Source organism: Quercus suber, unplaced genomic scaffold (assembly GCF_002906115.3).
Source record: "Quercus suber isolate HL8 unplaced genomic scaffold, Cork oak 2.0 scaffold_39, whole genome shotgun sequence".
In the NCBI taxonomy this organism is placed as follows: domain Eukaryota; kingdom Viridiplantae; phylum Streptophyta; class Magnoliopsida; order Fagales; family Fagaceae; genus Quercus; species Quercus suber.
Window position 1 is genome coordinate 1,354,311 of NW_027069504.1, and position 7,985 is coordinate 1,362,295.

At 36.7% G+C, this 7,985-nt stretch overlaps 1 pseudogene; it reads left to right on the forward strand.

Moving 5' to 3' along the window:
• The first annotated feature begins 1,824 nt into the window (after positions 1-1,824).
• LOC112016888 (vacuolar iron transporter homolog 4-like) lies at positions 1,825-2,512 on the forward strand (annotated as a pseudogene).
• Positions 2,513-7,985: the final 5,473 nt, after the last annotated feature.

Below are 7,985 nucleotides of genomic sequence, written 5' to 3' on the forward strand. Positions count from 1 at the left end.
GAGATGGGGAGTTCTCTATCACATGGTATATTTGCTACTGAGTTACTAGTGACTGAGCTGGCATGGAAGGAGCTAGTTGCTTCTCACTAGTTGGTGGGACGTGTAAGGCGCCAACTAAAGTATTATCCACATGTACTCCACACTTGTCAAACTTGCTAATATCCGAATCTATTTCCTGTATCTCAAATATCGGGTTGCTATTTTTTCGGGCATTCAAGCGTGATATGCTCCCCTAAATCTTGGGTTTCCATGTTTGTCACATCCATCAAGTCAGCGCCTTCCTCCTCACCGGATGCAGGCCAAGCAGAGCTTTCTTCGGTTGATCTGGCCGCCGTCGTAGAAGACTTCTCAATATTTGAACGTTGAGAAGGTCTTGAGACTCCACCCAAACCGTCGCCCATGCCAGGAACCACAGTGAATGGAGTTTTCCCTGGATTGTAGGGCACAGCTCTCAACCACAATCCATACTCATGAGGCTCTGTTTTTTCTGAATCCTTTCTTGTTAGTCAAACTTCGTAATCCTTTCCATCGTGTGAGATCAGACCACACCAATAGCAAAAATTAGGAAGTTTCTCGTATTTGAACGAAACCCAGATTTCCTTATTATCATCCAATGCTATCCTTCGACCTTGGCATAGAGGCTTTGATACATCGATCTCCACATGAACACGTAATAAATCACCCCCCATCAATTCACTAGAATTCTTGCATGGTGTTACTTGGCCAAGTGTTTCTCCTAGTTCGATTGCCGTCTCTGAATCAAGCATACGCATCGGCAATCCATGTATTTGCACCCATATTTTCAGGTTAGTGAATCTCAAATACCTTGCTGGGGTGTAAAAGGGCTACATGTTTATCAAAGGTCCAAGGTTCATTGGTGAGGACCTGTTCTGCGTCTGTTTCGAGTTCAAATACAAACAACAGAATATGGTCTCCCGCTTTGCGCACCTTGAAATCCATTTTGGCTCTCCGTAAGGGTTTAAACATGCGACCTATTGCTTCCATGTTAAGGGCTCTCTTTGTAAGAAACTTTGAAGCCAAAACAAACTCCTTGCCGCGTAGGTTTTTGGACTTTGATAGACTAAGCTTGGTATCTTCTTCCTCTATTAGTGAGAGTTTTTTCCAATCATAAAGGATGTCTTCCATGGGGTAAAGCGAAATTGAAGGGGTATGAGAGAAAGGGTAGACCACACGTGAGAGGAACAGAGGTCAAGAGGAACCCTACTGCTAAGGAGGATTAACAGAGGGGAGGAGTTATCATTCCGGGGAAGATACCAAGGTTCTACGTTCTAGCGACTCAGAGAGCGGCTAGGGCGAGAAAAATTAGGTATTTGTTTCTTTTCTCAAATAATAACAACTTGACATAAAGAGAGTGTAGTCGCATGCAAATACGGCTTTCTAAGACACATAATTTTCAATTTTTTCTTTACTTGGCTCTTAAACTATTATCAATTATGTTTTTGAAATTTTCAAAAAAGATATGTGGCCCAAACGACTTCATTTTTTTCAACTTTTTCCTTATAGTTACTAATAAAACTCTATATGTATTACTGCAAATGATCAGTATTTACTCATTAATCCACTATATGGTGTTTAATAATAAATTTTGAATTGGACCAAAAGCCAAACTAGAGAAGCAACAGCCGAAGAGCTTCTTGGAAACTCATTCTTTTTTTTTTTTTAGAATTGATAAAGTTATTCCTCAGCCTAGTGTCTCACGATATTTCCTCTCTCTCATCGATCACTGCCACTGATTACTTGTCGTCTTCTCTCTCTTTCCCTATAAAAAGTTTCCCCACCCTTTTGTACGTAATTCATGTCTTCATGGCTGTCAATGGAGCTCATGATCACCAAGTGTCGGTAAGCAATGTTAGAGTTCCAGTTCATGCAAATGATATAGAGCAAAACCAATGCCAAGAGACAGAAGAAGATAACAATATTGACTACTATCAAAGGGCACAGTGGCTTCGTGCTGCTGTGTTGGGTGCTACAGATGGGCTAGTTTCTGTTGCTTTATTGATGATAGGGGTTGGAGCTGTTAAAAAAGACCTCAAACCCATGCTTCTTGCTGGATTTGCAGGGTTAGTTGCTGGGGCTTGTAGTATGGCAATAGGTGAATTTGTGTCTGTTTACACTCAATATGACATAGAGATGTCACAGATAAAGAGAGAAGAAAACCCGAAACACGACCGGACATGGTTTGGAAAAGCCGGCGGAGGATAATCTACCGAATTACCCGGTGCAAGCTGCTTCTGCATCAGCGCTTGCATTTTCTGCGGGAGGATTGGTGCCACTTCTGGGTGCTCCTTTCATAAAGGAGGATGAAGTGAGGCATGGCATGGTGTTTGCAGTGGCTAGCATAGCATTGGTTGTGTTTGGAGTAATAGGAGCAAAGCTTGGGAGGACTCCTGTTGCTAGGTCATGTTTTAGAGTGCTTGTTGGAGGGTGGATGGCTATGGCTATTACTTTTGGGATGATTAAGTTGATTGGCTGTAGTAAATTGCAATTGTGATTATATATTTCCTACCTACTCATGCAACGCAATTTCCATATACACATTTCTCATTTTCAATTTAACAGAATTAGTCTATATATTGCATGGTTTGGTGAGGTTCATTGAATAAGGTTTATTTGGTCTCTTAAGATCACAGTCTTCCTTAATTCCTTCCTTTTTTCTTCCTTAATTTCCAGAAATGTTCTTCTTCTTTTTCTTTTTTCTTTTTTAATTTCAAAATCATATATCATGTATGGACACCGATAGTAATTGTTACCTTCAATGATGATCGAACAATCTATATTATATATGATTTGTTTCTGAAGCAGCACATATCAGCTTTGGTGAATATAAAATCTCCCATTTTATTGGGAAAAAAAAAATGCTCTCTTAAATACTTGAATTCTGGTTTTTACCCTCTACGCTTCTTAATAACTTTGTACTTGTAAAGTGACCACCACTCCAAGAATATACACGGTGTGCGAGGGTTATTTAACATCGCTTGATTATAGATATTGGTGACTAAGAAATTTTTAAATATTTTTTTTTTTAATTTTTAATTCAAACGCATTCCCATTTTTGATTCATACATTTGAGAACGAGGGAGGGGATATATCCTCTCAATCTAGCTTTTGTTTTACAATCTTTGAAGAATTTTTTATATATTAATGATCATTAGCTTCTAAGCAAAAACAAATCAATAATTACAGCTCAAGTAGAAGATGAGAAGATATCTCTAATCCCCATTTCGTTCCCACTTCTCACTGTATAGAAAAAGACTAAAGATTATTAGCACAAATTCATCTTAATTAATTATGGAAATAATTGTAATTTCTACCCTGAATTTTAAAAACATAAAAAAATAAAAAATAAAAAACTTACGGTCACCAACCCAATTTATATTTATAACAAAGTTTACAAATTGCACACACCACGTGGTAAAGTTTACAATTCAAAAATAATGCCGCAAAATCTTTTCACAAATCTTTTTTTTATAAAAGAATATCGTAACTTTAAGATGAAGATAAACACATTACATCTTGAGCCAAAACCAACTCAATTATAATAGGATTTTCTTCTATCCAAACTACAAAACTAACTAAATTCCTAGCATACTACACTAAGATGTGTGCATGACGATTATCTTGCCTTTGAATATGAGAGACTTGCACTCCCCTAAAATCTTTTAGCTTAAGCAGTATTCTCTCAACTATATTGCGAATAGTTATTGGTGGTTCACACAATCCATTCACAGCCCTAGCAACAATATGTGAGTCACACTCAAAGATAACCTCTCGAAATCTTTTGCTTCAATCTCCAATGGCCCTAGCAGGTATGGTATATTTTTACTTAGCGCTACCTCAACTCTTCTAGCAAAATCACGGATTACTACCCCAACTCTCGAAGAATGAATGGATTTGAAAGTTGCGCCCTCAACATTAAGCTTATACCACGGAACCTTTGGGAGAGACCATGGGGCATCTTCTCTAGACCCACCTGTATTGAGCTTGATGTTAGCTATTTGAAAATCATCCAGAAGAAATCAAGCTCGGTGCAAAATTTTCAACCCCTACTGCCTTGTCTTTCCTAGCCGAGCTTCATTCCTGTTGAACCACATGCACCATGCCACCATGACCAACTCCAATAGCTCTTTATCTGTGACACCATGACCACCAACTATTTCTGTTGAAAGTACTTTACAATAGAATCTATTTCTGCAGACAAAACAAAACCCTTCAAATACTTGGTAAAATGTTAAATTATTGGTGTCCAAAGCGGAAAGCCATCACAATTGCAATTATATTTCAGGAAAAATTTCCCACCATATATATTATTTTTGCAGGGAAAATTAACAATCCCTTCCAAAAAGTACATTATTTGTAAAGGCAAACAATATATGTTCACTTGTCTACCTTGATCCCCTACCTGGCAAAAAGGGGACAAAATTCGCTGATCCGACCCAAACTTACCCGTTTTGGCCTAGTCCAAACCCGATTTTTTTGGCCCAAATTAAATATGGGCCAACCTGCGGCCCGTTCATTTTTTGTGGCCCAACCCGACCCGACCTATGACCCACCCATTTTTAAACTTTTCCCTAAAAAAATATTTTAAAACTACATGACAAGGTGTGCTAGACTACTCCTAGGTACATAACATTGTCATAAAAGGCACAATGAACTATTTATTAAAAATAAATAAAGAGTTAAATAAAAGGGAATAAAAAATACAAAAAGAAAGCTAAAGCCTAAAACATCTATTGTCCAATGTCTCTACACAGATTACAATACTAAGTAACTGGCACTAACTACTAACTACTAAGCTCTACTTCTAGCTGTAACATTCATTAACTAAGACTATTAGCTACTAAGTAACTAGTTCTACTTCAAAGACTACTAACTATTACTAACAACACGTCCAAGTCTGTCTAACTAATATAGTAATATCTATCTAACTAGCACAAACCCAGCCACAAAGTGACAAAACAAAAATAAATAAATAAAAGAATTCAATTATGACTCAAAAGGCAAAAAAGCAAAACAAGACCTAACTCTATTGCCTCTCACTCTCACTCTAATTCGCAATTATGAATATTTTAGTGCTGAATCTACTACCAACATTGAGTAGATTGAGGTGAAATTCTTATAAAATATTTACTTGTTCTTCCTTAAATTGTTATGTTGATTTTAAAGGTTTTATTTTTTAAATTTAGTTTATCTTTCTATATAATCTAACTTTATTATTATGTTAAATGCAACAGGAATTCATGCACTTAAGAAGGTTGATAACTTAACATGGTCCTGACATTTAGTTTTGTTTTTTTTTTTTTTTTGTTGGGGGGGGGGGTGTTTCTTTTATGGGAATGATATCATTAGTGAACTTTGAATTTGAAGTATGTAAAGAATTTTAGTCATGCTCAAAAGTCAAAACTATTTGAATTGCAAGGATATGAAAATATTTATGTTTTTTGGTTTGTTTGTGCTTTTCCCATAATAGTAAATTAGTAACAAATAGTCTAACTATTTGATTTGATTCATTCTCTCTAAAAATTTGGCATTTATTTGTTGTTCTTTTAATGTGAAAAATATGGGCCCACTTGATCCGACCCAAAACCCAAGTTACCCAATTGACCCAACCCGCTTTCAATCCATTTAAAATGGCCTATTTTTTGCCTGACCCGCAACCCGAATGACCCGACCCTACCGTTTGCCATATCTTAACCATTTGCCAGGGCCAACAAGCAACTACTACAATTATCTAACTTTTTGGAGGGATTTCAAAAATTTTCTACCATTTATTTTGCTAGGGTCGAAAAATAAGTTATCATAAAAACCCTTCTTTTTTTTTTGCAATGACAAAATAATTCTCCCTCACTAATACTCAAGTTTTTGTGAGAGCAAAGTTTAGCTTTCACAAATAATCATTAGAATATCAAATTCCAATATTTGTGGAGAGTATCAAATTCCAATATTTAGTAAATAACGGCTATTGGTACTTTAACAAGAGAGAAATCAAAATGCCAATAACAAAAATGCTGAAAAATTCATAAAAACTCAAAAATGCTAAAACTTTGACCCACGGTCAGTGACAAGTGGAAATTGAGAAATGTTGTGAGGAAGAAAGGAATGGTTCCCCTGTACCCATATTTCCACCCCTAAACTTCGGAATTGTGAGAATGTTAGTTGGCTGAATGGGCTTTTGCTCTAAGTTTTAGCTCTAAGAGTAAAACGTGGTTGATGTATTTTGAATCTAATTGTGGGCTTTTATATTGTGTTTTGGGTAGGGGTGGCAAGATTTGACACAACTCGCGAACACGACACGACTCAATACAAAATTAGTGAATTATGGATTGAGGCTTAATTAATATGTTTGTGTCATATTCAGGTTGACACAACTGACTCATTTAATAAATAGGTATGGTTAGTATGTTATGATCATATTGTCTCACATTGATTAAATGTAAGTTTAACCATGTGTTTATAAGTTCTTTGGCACCCTTCTCTTACAAGGCAGTTTTCGAGGGTGAGTTCTACCTATAGGCTCCTAACATTTGGTATCAGAGCCAACCATTACCTCGATTAATCAAGCATAGCTCATTGAGTATGGGACCAAATGAGTTGCAGCTTTGTGGTTAACTATTACCTCGATTAATCGAGCGTAGCTCATTGAGTATGGGATCAAATGAGTTGCGGCTTTGTGGTTATTAGATCCCAGAAAGGGCGACCTAGAGGCAAGATTATAATTACTGATAGTTGAGTGGAACTACCAAAGAGAAATAGGGCTACCAACAGGTCAGTGTTGCTAGAGTGAGTTGTCGTGGACATCGACTATGGAGTGTGATGGTATGTTATGATCATAGTGTCCCATATTGATTAAGTGCAAGCTTAATCATGTGTTTATAAGCTCTTGGACACCTTTTCCTTATAAGCTGGTTTTCAAGGGTGAGTTCTACCTATAAGTTCCTAATATAGTATCCAATCCCTAGAACCCATTTGACCCGTCTGACCTATATAATTAAATGATATTTTACCAATATACCATTCAAACCCTAGGTATATAAACTTAATAGTTGTTGTGGTTTATTTTCTTTAACATATTGTGATTGATTGATATTAAGATATGTTCTAATTTTAAATGATTATTTGTGATGCATTTACTCGGTTGTTCTTAATTTTATATTTAAAAAATTTATTTTTCTAGTTTTTCATAATATAGATCAATTTGGTTAATACTAAAATTTGTACTTTTATTTTCACTTTAATAAAACCTGATAAATGGATCGACACGATTGGCCCATTCAATAAACAAGTTGTGTTAGGGTTGAGGAATATTAACCTATTTAATAAATGTGTTGGGTTAGTGTTGACTCATATAGTCGAATACTCATTAGTTGACACGACACAAACCCGACACACAAACACAAATTGTCACCCCTAGTTTTGGGTGCTCTTAGTGACTGGTTTTTGGTCAAAAGAAAAGGCTTTGGACCCCAAGGTGTTAAGCAAGTAGTAATTTTCAGGTTTGCTTTTGTTTGGAAAGAAGGAAGGCTTACTTTTATCATCATTAAGGGAAAGGCTTAACTAAACCCCCATTGGCTCCTTCTTTTTAGTTGCTTCAGACTATTGGGAGGCTCACCTAAGTGAGGGCTAGCAACTGAAGTCGGCCAATGAGAACCAACTATGTTTAAAGGAAAAAATGAGTTATGACAGAAACTTTGGGCCACAATCAGCTCTAGCATAAAAGCTCTTTAGGGTGGAAATTTTAGGTACAAAACCTCCTCCATGAGCCTGAGGTGCTACCAGTGTCCCTTACCCACTTGGTAGCACGCATGGGCTGGACTCATGCAAAAGGTCCGAAAGAAACCAACCCATATCCTCCAAACAACACTTTCTCAATTTCCCCAAGTATATCGCATGGGTTTGGGTCATGCTTAAAAGAATAAAATATAATATAATACATGAATTGAGCCCACAAGGAAGTCGGGCTTGGTTGA